The sequence below is a fragment of the Vanessa cardui genome, chromosome 12 (genome assembly GCF_905220365.1).
Source record: "Vanessa cardui chromosome 12, ilVanCard2.1, whole genome shotgun sequence".
NCBI classification, from domain to species: Eukaryota; Metazoa; Arthropoda; class Insecta; order Lepidoptera; family Nymphalidae; genus Vanessa; species Vanessa cardui.
Genome location: NC_061134.1, coordinates 12638778 through 12651477, shown reverse-complemented (window position 1 = coordinate 12651477; position 12700 = coordinate 12638778). Strand labels below are relative to the sequence as shown.

The following is a 12700-nucleotide window of genomic DNA, read 5'->3' as shown; positions in this document are numbered from 1 at the left end:
TATCAGAGCACGCCATTGTTTTGTTCTTAGCTTGGAATGATGCCAATTAAGGAAAGGTGGAAGTAGTTAGCGAACCGCGACCTTGTTCAGGTGAATTTATCACTCGTGCTGTCTGCGACTTTGCGAGGGATTCGAGATAAAATATCGATAGAGGCAAACACGGTACGCTTACTTTAGAAATATTACACGTTTATAAGGACGAAAACAAATAAATATTGAAATTGCTCGATTTACTTGGAGATAATAGCTTAAGACAATTTCTAAGATCATCAAAAATGGATATTTTAAGTGCTTACTTCATCATATAAAAAAGCTGGAATTGTGATGTAAAAGTTGATTCAGACAGACATTCTGTTAAGACTTCCTTGTTCCCGGATCTTGGACGGAACTTTTCATACACACAACTGTCACTTGATAACATACAAGAGACCGAAGTTAATTGCGAAGTTTTGCATCTGCAGACTGTCTTAGACGAACAATTCCAACACTCTATGTTTGAACAAAAAGTACCTTAACTTGACGTTTTAAAATTCAATCACTAAATACCTTTGTGAGTGTTAAAATAATTTTTCGGAATTATGAACTTTTTCTCGCTGCCTCTTATATCTTGGGTAGCATTTCTTGGGCACGCAACTCTGTCACTTGTTTATGGGCGAGAGGCTCCAGGTGACGGTAAAGTGCTGCGTCGCCAGAACACTATCTTTGGCGATAGCATCGGAGAGAGTGAACTGTAAACTTTATATTGTACGTCTCAACTGTTTGTGCAAGATAGCCGAGTTGACCATTTCTCGATTACGGCTTCTTTAGAGGCTTCTTGTTTCATTTTAATTTCTTCTTTTGTATTATTTATTTTATCATTCCTCATCTTGGCACGAATAAATATATTAATATTTGCTTTTGTAATAAACTTTTCAGACTTTTCGTATTTCTTTATTGTGATTCGTATTTATAATATCGAATTCATTAATAAAGACGCTTTGTTTGCCAATGAAAAATATGTGAATGAATTTTACCATTCATTAAAGACACGCTTGGTAAATTGTATCGAATAAAAAGTCGATTTAAATGAATCTCGATGTGTTTAACATCAAGTCTTCGCTGTGATTACTAGATATACATTTTGACATCACTGATTTCCAGATAAATATTGTATTTTTGACGTGATGTACTGTTCTTATTTTTTTAACTTTATGGTCCGTATGACGAGTAACTATTTATTTATGTTTTTCATTTGGCTCATTATGTTCTTTGTAAATGTTTCTTTAAACGTTTTATTTCTTTCCAAGGAAACTATTATCCAAGGCGTTAGAAGTGATGTATTAGCCCAACTATAAGTTAAACACAGTGATTTCACATGCAATTCCAAAATTTGTTATACATTTAAGTATTTTTCCTAATATTACTGAATAGTTTCGTGTAATTGTGATTAAGAATATTTATAATTTATATAGCTTAATGAATTCAGATTTCATATACATTCAAAAAATAATCTACGTCAATATAAAATCGATGCAGAATAAAGTATGATCCCTCGTAAAATATAAAGTTCAGACGTATTGTATGGATAAATTTTTAGCAGCACAATAATTTTATTGGATTAAAAATTTACCTATCGTATATATTCGCATCAATTTGTGGCGGCCATAATTATGAGGTAGAAACGGTCGTCTGGTTCGGACTCGGCTTTTGAATGCCTCGTTACCTACGATCCCTGTACTTTCTATAGAGGGATATGTGCCTCATAAATTGCGCTTTATGTACACGAGCGATGAAAAATCGATTTTTATTTATGATTTAAATTTTAATGTTCAAATACTTTGTTGCTATTAATAATTTCATCGACTGTGATGAGATGGTCGAACTCTCAATTCATTTCTTTATTTACTTTTGTATTTGTTTTTTTTTTTAGTTTTAATATTGTTGTTATTTCTTCTTATAAGTTTTAAGTTAATATTTAAATCGTCTTTATCTTATTCACGATATCTCGTACCTCTATTTGTTTTATTGTTACGAAACTCAGCATTAATCGTACAATTTGCATCAACTAGACCTTTGATAGCCGTTCATTCTCGATTCCCATCAGTATAGATGACAGAAGCTCTCAAATTAATACTATGTCTTTCGAAACAATTGTCAGAATCGGTCAAGTAGATCCGAGCATTTGTTTTCAGTCCAATAGCTGTTAACCCTGGCTTGATGCCAGCTCACCTCGTTTACGTAAGCAGCTCGCACCATATCGCCGCTTGGTAAATCAGACGATCGCGACGGGCACAGCTAAATATCACGCTCGGTTTCACATTACCAACTGATCGTCATTGTCATTTCAGTATACTCGTATAAAGCTATTTCTTCTTAAATAGTATCAAAATTTAACAAAAAATCATCGACTCCAAATGTTTTCTTTTTCAAATTTAAATGGGACTAATCGAGATGTACATCTACCCTCGCAAAAAATAATATTTTTTTTACTATTTTCATAACATGTTTTGAAAGCCTTGATTGCCGAGCAGTAAGGACGTGTATGTAACCAAAGTTCGCAAAACTTGGGCAAGTATCTCTGTCCATCAATTCACGTCGGATCAGTCTGGAGTAATAATTTCCACCTTTTCGTCGAGAGGCCTCCACTTCTCCTGATATATCCTGCATTAGAACTATTTACAAGTTTTTTTTTTATTACTTTTAAACTATGTGTGAGAATGCAACATATCCTTGTAATAAATTTTACAATTAAGTTAGATTAATGTTATTTTAGAAATAATTAACTATTTTCTGTTAAGTCAAAAACTAATAATGTAATTGTGAGTTTCATGTTTCGTTCAATTCTTAGTTTATACCTAATACATATTCTCACCGTCAACCATGGGTTTTGTTACTTTGAACTTTAATAAATTGGGCGTTTTATATTTTTACTGAACATCAGCAGATCTACGCTGGACTTTACGCTAGTCTTGGAAGTCGAGACTTACAATGACATTTTTTTTAAACGATTATGTATGTTAAGCAGGGAAAGAGTTACATAAATATACTTACATTACGTCTATCAAATTGAGCGCTTTGGATAAGATTTTTAATCCTATTAAAAGGTGTACTGAAATCCTGCAGGCCCTGCTACACGCTCGATCATAGAGAGATATTATTATCGTTTTAATGCTACCAGCTAAGAGGGGAGGTTTTTATTAGGTAAACCTGAACTCTTGTCAGATTTGCCATTCCATTGGATTACGAGAGTGTGGAAATAGAACGAGCATCTGTTTTTGCACGCACACTTATGTATGCGTAGTTAGCTGGTCTCTTATTTAATAGTTGAAAGACAGTAACTACTGAGCTTAGCTTAGCTTAGGTGCTTCTCGGTAGGATCGACATTCTAAACCGATAGTTTAACTTAACATTTCAGTTTTTAGTTCAATTACGATTCAAAAGTTCTTTTGAAAGCCTATTTGAATAGAATAGATATTTTGATTTTATTGATTTCCTTTATAGAAATTGAATTTCCAATTAAGATTGCTCACTGTAACCGAAATTGGTCAGGACAATATTACCCTTTGTAATTTCTTGTTGCCCTGAAAATTTTTATAGGAAATTTTGTATTAATTAATTAAGAAGAGCAAGCGCGACACACAAACTCACTTCTAAATTTTTAATAATTAAGAAAATTTCGTAAGGAATTTTATTTTTGTTTGAATTAAAATATAAAATAAATGGTGAAGGTTTTCATGTAATTCGATCATATCCGTCAGTGGGTACGAACGGGCGTGCCAGCTAGGTTCTAAACTAGTTCCATTCAAAGACACCTATGCGTGTGGTGCTTGTAAAATTCACCAGAACCCTTTAAACATTCAGCGAACCGAGGAATATTAAGGTATTGGAAATATTATGCTTGTATGTAGGTCTACGAGAGTTTTTGTGTTTTTTTTTTTTATTTATTATAAATCTATTTCATTTTTTTTTTCATATTTAACTATACCGTTATAGTATGCCTATTATGGCAAAGAAGTGAGGTTTTTTATTATTAAATTCCTGGCAGCATAGAGTTTAGCTGAAATAAAAAAAAAAAAAAAAACAAAATATTAAATAAAGTAATCAGTTACACGCCTACCCTTATTTCAAATGTAATACTATCCAGTACCTTAGTATTAGCATATATTATACTTCGTATTAAATGAATAAATAAAATATAAATATCGTCTTGAAAGCTCGGAGTTGAAGATTTTCTACCTCGTATATCTATGGCTTATTTATATGCTTGGTTTGATACGAAAAATAAATAAATAAGGTTTTTTATACTACGCATAAAGGGAATAGTTGCTCAACCTACTATTAATCAAAGAGCTGGTACCGTAAATGGTATGAGTATCTTACAGGTGATCACTAGTCAAAAACTCAAAAACTCAAAACTCAAATAACTTTATTCGATATAGAAGCATTACACTTTCTTATTGATGGTCAATTGAAACACTACCACCACCACCACTTTATTTGTTTATTAAATTTTCCTACACACATGACCTCTTTATATTTGATGTAATACTACTTATTCCAACATGCATTGAAGAATTGTGACGGGCTTATTTTTAAAACTTTTAACATTAATATGTTATGATACATGATAAAGCTTAGTTCTAAACAAAAGAGATCCTATATCTTGTCTTTGTTCATCAGTGGAACATTAGTATGTTATCGACGTTAATTAATTATTACAACTTTTTTTGTCAGCGTAAACAAGAATACCAAATACTTCCCAAAATAGACGCTTTTTTAGAATAGGGTATATCGTATGTAACATTATATATCTGATGTTCAAACATATTGTGCTACTTGTGGCAGGGCCTTGAGTACGGTAAGTACTACCTATTGATATGATGTTACATCGTCGAGCAGTAAGAAGGAAAATAAAAATAGAAGGCCCTCATCTCTGCACCTAATAAGGCATCTTATGATATTTTTGATACTACAAATATTATTTTTAATTTGTAAATATAATACTGGCAACATATTAAATATATTTCGAACAAAGGAGATAGTTGTATATTTTTAATATATTGCTAAGTATTGAATAGCATGATTAAAAATAAAGATCACTTTGTTTTTGCAACTAAAATACCAAACTTAATTTATAGCCACCAAATCCATGGAAAGATTTTTAATTGCGATTTGATAACTATTTTATCTCCTCTCTATTCTTGAAAATGAATTACTGACGCTTGTTGAATTTTGATAAAAAATATTGAAAACATTTGATCATCTTCAGTGTTACTCAGTAAAGCGATTTAAAGCAACATTTGGTAAGCTTAAACCCTACAATTTATACATAGGTACCAAACCTACGTGGCGTTTGAAGTGCCTTCATTAAAAGTTGAGCGTTGTAGAGGGCAGGCGTCGGACTAAATATATTTCCGTTAATAGGGAATAAGAACCTTTTGATGTCGCAGCTGAAGTATCTAGAAATGCTTACAATCAATTTGTGTAAAGTATAATTAAAATGAAGCTAGATATTTTAAGAGAACGGTACAATGAAGTACTGATAAAATCGTGTTCAGATTGAATAATATAAGTGTCAAAGTCTAGTTCAATAATTGGTTACTTTAAGTAACATGTACCTATCTCATAAAACATTTTTGATTATATACACTTATGTTATTTATTTATTACAGAATTTTTTTTCTTCACATTTTTTCTATTAATTGTATGTGGGATTAGATAATTAAAACCAGCGTTTCCCACTTGGTCTTTTCGAAGGCTACCTTGACGGTGGATCAGTTACATTCATGTTGAATTTCAAAAATTTCATTGACATTTTTAACTTTGCCGTTTCATAAATTTAAATTATTTGTAAAAAATACATTGGTAAAGAAGGCATTCAACAAAGGATTATACAGACGATAAAAAAGCGTGGAATTAATACTTGTTGACTTTCAGGCAGGATATATGAATGAATTTTTAAATGTTGAAAAAGAGTAACTACTGAGTTTCTTGCTGGTTCTTCTCGGTAGAATCTACTTTCCGAACCGGTGGTAGCTTCACTTAATATATTTGTAAAATGACGATTCACAATTGCTTGTAAATCTACTTGAATAAAGTATATATTACTTTGATTTGATTAATATCTTTTAGTTTAGCCAGAATATAAATCTATTAAGTGGTAAATGTATCAGTAAGAAATAAGTAATATTGATCTTCTTTAGTCATTTTTTAACTTTGAAGTCAAACGATTGGTGGGTGGTTACTGGCGAAAATTCACAAAGGTTAAAACTTTGCATATGTAATAATGTTATCGTTATTACGATCACGGAAAAGTGTTTGACATGCAAGGAATATAATTAATATACACGATTTGAATTTGTACTAGTTACTTTTTTTTATTTGTGCCGTAATCGCTTTTAAGAATATCACGTGTTCATTTTCTATTTACAATTATTTTTCCATAGCGTATTTCTCTTAGGCGAGTGGTTAGAACGTGAGCATCTTAATCGATGATTACGGTTTGTACTTAATTTGTGTTTAAAAGTCATCTCGTGCTCGACGGTGAAGGAAAACATCGTGAGGAAACCTGCATGTGTCTAATTTCATCGAAATTTTGCCACATGTACATTCCACCAACACACATTGGAACAGCGTGGTGGAATATGTTCCAAACCTTCTCCTCAAAAGGGAGAGGAGGCCTTAGCCCAGCAGTGGGTAATTTTCAGATTTTTGTTGTTGTTTTTTGTATTTCTCTTAATTGCTACTCAATCTATTGATATTATATTTTTCCTCCTATTTCTTATTTTATCTTTTTAAAGTTTAATGATTTAGAAATGATAAGACAACGTGACTTCAACTGTGCACAAATCTACAGAGCGTATTTCGAGACGCTTTATAAGTTGAATAAAGATTTGTACACTGTTCCTATAGAATATAGAACCCGAAATTTATTCATAAAATTTTCGGAAAACACCAATTCAGTAACTGCAATCTTCAAACATTCCGATCTCATTTATCGTAGATCTGTGACACCTTTACGTCTAAGCTGGTTGGTGGAAAAACAGATATTTGGCTGAGATCCAACTCAGTACACTTGAAGTAAGAAATGTCACACGGAATCACACTCAAATAACATTTTACAGAGACTACTTGAACAGGTGTACGCGTTTTAGGTACGGCCGTGGATATTTTAACTGGCTCCGAGGATGCAGATGCCTTTTTAAAAGGCTGCGGAGTTAAAATTGAATTATTTTCAGAATACGAAGATGCATTGACTTTGATAAATAGCTTTAGGAGATTTAATTAAATGACTTCTAGCTTCGATTTGCATTTTATTTTAGAAAAAATTAAAGGTAAAGTAACAGGCTGTATGTGTTCCATTGCTGGGTTTATACTTCTATTTCCAAGAGGAACAACTTACTTAACATTGCTTGAATATAAGATTGTAAATGTGATCGAATTCCAAACGACACACATTTTTCACTATATTTTTGTATGTCTTTTCTTTAGAATGAATGATGAATTTAAAGTCCAAAATAAGCACTCAATGCTGCCCGATTGAATATGAATCGATCTTCAGTTAACATTCCAACCAGTTTACATCCTCGCTCGACGCAAGGTTGAGTTTAATTTATTTCAAAACACTCAGAATTATTTAATAGTGTATAAAATCCAATTGTTTAATAATTATGACATGGAACTATCAAAACACTTTGACGTAAAATTTGAATTATATATTTCTCGTTCCATACCTTCATAAAAGTCAACTCACTTGGATCAAATTATTACCGCTACCGTTAGTTCCAGTGGTATCCACATCCATCAACTCAGTTGTTACACTTTTTCTCATTAGAATGCATTTGATAATCACTTATAACAAATATCATAATATTATAAATGTGAAAGTAACTCTGTCTGTATGTTTATAGTTCTTTCACGGCTAAGTGAATGAGCTGTATTTGATGAAAATTTACGTGAAGTACTTTAAAAATTAACTTGAACTCCAAAAAAGGACATAGGTTACTTTTTTCGTAACATATGATAACTAAATCATAGTAATTAATAAAATGTAGAGATCTACAACGCAAGCGAAGTCGCGGTCGACAACTAGTATTATATAATCGGCGGTGTGTTATGTTTGTAATCGTAAAGTCTCCAAAAAATTTGACAGATTTTGGTCAAAGGAACAAACAGCCAATTCACTACATATTATAGTTCTGCTTAAGCATGTACACAAACACAGGTGCATTCTTAATATCCGAAACAACCAGAAAGAGATCAGGTGCAGGACCGACGAACTAACGTATTTTCTGAACGTGGGAGTCACTTCCTTCACCAAGCTCTAAGTTACTGAGAATTTTTAAACGGAAAACTTTTCGTCAGCCCGATTTGGGACTGCAATTTAGGATCTCGGTATCTGAAGCGTCATAACGTCAATTAGGTACATCTACCAAAGAGGTAATCAAAAGGAGGATTTATTGAATATATTAGTACATTTGTTGTTGTGGGTTGTATCGAAGAGATGGCTATAAGTCCGCCCGTTGTACAACACTTTTAACTTTTCTTTTTTTTTATATTCTTTTTTCGTATTTTATTAATTTTGTGTTACTTTCTTTTTTTTTGTCTTTTGTTTGTGGTGTGCAATAAAGTATAATTCATTCGTTCATTACATTTGTAGCTCACTATTTATTACATATTTAAAGTAAATAATATCTTTACCATACAAAAGATCCCAACAAATTCAGTTATAACTCACATAATCAGAGAGACGTCCTCTAGACATGATTCTCGTACAAATTGAAGCATTGGTGATTGATCGAGATAAGAGAGCGTGTGATAAATTATACCAACTACAAGCTTTGACTGCCTCTAAACTGCAAGCCGTACGTGACTTAAGGGTGGAGCGACGGCGAACGTTCTCATGATTTAAGATCGGAGAGAATTATTCTTCTTATTATTGAAAATATCGCTGATCTGGAGATTTTAAATTTTTTGAGTTGATGTTCGAAAAGTGTTTTTTTTTGGTATCATTAATTTCAATTACATTTTACTTTGATCAAAAACACGTTTGACATTCTTTTTTTAATTTTTTTTTTAAATTGAAAATAAAATGAAATATATGCAACAAGCATTATTTTCATAATATTTATTATGAACGAGTTTAAATATTGTAATAATCATTTAAATATTTTTAATTAAATTACGAACATATTTAAATATTAATGTTTAAAACGATGAACTGCGTAGACTGATTAGAATGATACGTGTTTATAATCGAAGTATTAAACAATCGTATAAATAAAATATTTGAAGGAAAATATGATTTTAAATTTTTTAAATATCATTATTACTGGTAGAACGATTGTAGATTACCAATAAATTATCTATGTAATTAAAACTATACGTATGCAGAAAAAAAAAGCGAAATAAAATTCGAAATACAAATAAAATTAAATGCAAATAAATTTCCAAGAAACGATTTATTTTTTCTATTCTATTGTTCTTTTTAATTATAACATTATCATGTTTAATTATATAAGATTGCAATGCCTCCATATATACCTAAATATGGACTTCAAGAGAGTAGCATTTTATACCAACAAGTATCTTAGTCAATAAAATCTTTAATTAAAAGAATAATATCAAAAGAGTCACAATCTGATCAAGTGGCCGGGTGATATATTATACTGAAAACTAGCTTTGTCTACCGGCTGTACGTGACTTAAGGGTGCTGGTAGGGATACGGAGAGCCGCTTTAAGTTGGTTCTAAATCACTTTTATAAGTCAAGTGCTTAAGGAATCGCTTATGTTTGTATGTGAACCATTCAATGCAATAACTGGGATTATTACGCATTTAATGTTTCGTATATTACATTTAAAATGAATGAATGAAAGGTCAGTTGTCATCAGGTTCATCTTTTTTTCGTTGAATTTTGGAAGTCAGTTCCTTCCCAGATTTTAGGTAGATAATTGTTTCTTATTCTAATTACAAAAAAATCATATTAATAATCAAAAAATGAAAAATGAATTTTTACCAATGAAAGTTATGAATTTAATTAGCGATTAATTTTATTTCATCTAATATAATACGATCACTAATACATAAAAACATGCTTTGCTTATTATCTCATATTTATTATTTATTTCATATGATATTTCGATCATCTTTTCAGGAACTGACAAATATTCGAACGCTGCAATAAAACATAGTCGGAAGTAATTTGGAATTCCGTGTTAATTTAAATTCCAATAAATATCTGCTGGCTTAGTGGTAAGCCTAATTAAATGCAGCTCTGATACCAAAATCTGTTTTCGTCTGTCATTGAATTTATTATGAAGTTTCTAAACTTTGGAGAGATGTTTTGTTACCACATTTTGTTGTTAGCTATATTTCGAATAAAGAGTTTTTATATTTAAAATAATAAATAATGTTTAATGGCATTAAATAATGTTTTCTTTATAATTTTAACATCTTAGGGTACGAATCACTACGTAGTATATAACAAAGTTGCTTTTTCAGTCCCTATATCCCTTCGTATACTTAAATCTTTAAAACTACGCAACGGATTTTGATGCGGTTTTTTTAATAGATAGAGTGATTCGAGGGGAAGGTTTTTATATACAAAACATGGACAATTTAGTAACGAAACACTAATAATTTTAGAAGTTTCTATGAGGTCATAACATCGCACCCGTGCGAAGCCGGGGCAGGTCGTATATATTCATCTTTAGAATCCCTGAACAAATTGTACAAAGATTATAAATGATTTTACAATATAAATATATATATTATTAAAGTTTTTTATATATATTGATACTATATATTTTCTAACGTCTTTGCTTTAGATTTTAAAAGACACACGTCAAATATTTTCATGTTTCCTCGTAAAATATATCATACGAATTGAATCAAAGATTTTTCTCATATAATGTTCGTTTGAAGATTAGCGTTACATATATTGGATTGGTCTGAGTCGTAAAAGTCTAATTCACTCACGAACAGGCATTGTTATTCCATGGCACAAGAATAGAACTTAAGACATTTATTGTTCGGAAAATAATTCTTAAGAAAGCTTGTTGTATGTACAAGGAGTTTTTATTAAAATTGTGTATTATCTAATATACTTTATTATTATAAATGCCAAATAAAAAAAAATTAAAAAAAAAAGAATCATCTGCTTGGTATTCGAAATATAAATTAAATAATTTATAAGAAATCGTTGAAGCTTCAAATGAAATTAAAGATTTATCATAGCAAATATGATTTTAGCTCTAAAGGTATTAAATTAAAATTAAATAGAAAGGAAAATTAGGGACAATGGCAAATAAGAAAGAAATTACTTTTCTAATTATTTATTAATGTTTATAGATTAATAATAAATTAACTTAAGGTATTTTTGTCAAACATTAGCTGAAACGTCTCACCACCAGTAACAAAAAAACATTCACTTACAAATAAATGAATCAACACTCCTGACGTACCCACTTTTTTATGAAAAATACCGACAAAACACCAAAACGAATTAAACGCAACCGTTCCCAAGATTCTCTCGTATTTAAAGTTATTTCTAAAATAAATCGAACTATTCGTCCGGGGTATTCTAAGCAAACATGAAAACACCCATCCGTAACTCTCTCAACACTTAAACCTTATAGCAAACATCATACGGAAATCCTAACCGAAAAATCCACTTCAGAACCGGTTATTGGGTGGAATGGTGCCACAAAATACGATTCGGCAGTTGAAACGATTTAGGCCCGTCCATTTGCCAGGTTTATAGGTTATCTATTCGATTGGACTGGACCCCAAATGAGCGGATTGTGGGTGAATCGTTTCATTAGATTGATGATTCGGTTTTTGCTAAAACTAGCCGAATTTTTACGTCATTTTCTTTGAATGGATTATTTTTATTTGATTGTAACGTTGGAGATTATTTTAAACGGCCCTCTACCAGGACCCTCAACTAGGAGATGTTTGTCATTCAATAAATGAGATTTTTTTACTTCATCTTCAAATATATTTATTTTGTATAATGCTATAAAATTTAGAAGAATGTCGCTGGATATGTTATTATATCACAAAAATGTTCTTCCAAATTTGATGATACTGAAAAACTTATTTGATAAAATACAGTCGAAATAGACCATTATGCAATATCTATAATGTAGATTACTGTGTGTAAGTTATTGAATCAGATTTAATGAGCAATATTTTTTCTTATAAACATACCAAAATTTCGTCATCGAAATCCAATAATTAAAAGCTTTTGAAGGATAAATTGGCTATAATCAGTGGTAGTGCTCAATTTTGTTCGCCCTCAAGTTTAAATGGTAATTAATTTAGCAAAATTAGTTTTCGAGTTATTTATTAACGCATTATGTACCAATAACAAAGTGCAAAGAGCGTAATTTACAGTTTGTCGAGGGCTATTACGGCGTACACTTCAGCTGAGGGTTTTATTGTTGAAATTATTGTATTACTTGTTACTGGTATGTTTAATAGTGATCGTTATGACGTTTATGGTATTGAAAGAGGTTTTATATGTTGTAGATGTTTAGATATTTTTGTTTGAATGCTAGTATTATATTTGCAATTTTCTTATGCAATTTGGTAAAGTATTAACAATCAATGACGATCTCATTAAATCAAAACAAAATACATGAAGAATATTTGGTTCTATATGCAATGTACATGACAGCTAACAAAATAGTTCAAAAAGACTTAAATAAAGGGATCGAA

General features: G+C 30.9%; 1 protein-coding gene across 1 annotated transcript in view; it reads left to right on the top strand.

The window, feature by feature from the left end:
- LOC124534479 (calmodulin-binding transcription activator 2) overlaps window positions 1-12700 on the top strand; it is an 88004-nt gene that overhangs the window by 42293 nt on the left and 33011 nt on the right. The gene's annotated exons all lie outside the window — the stretch shown is intronic.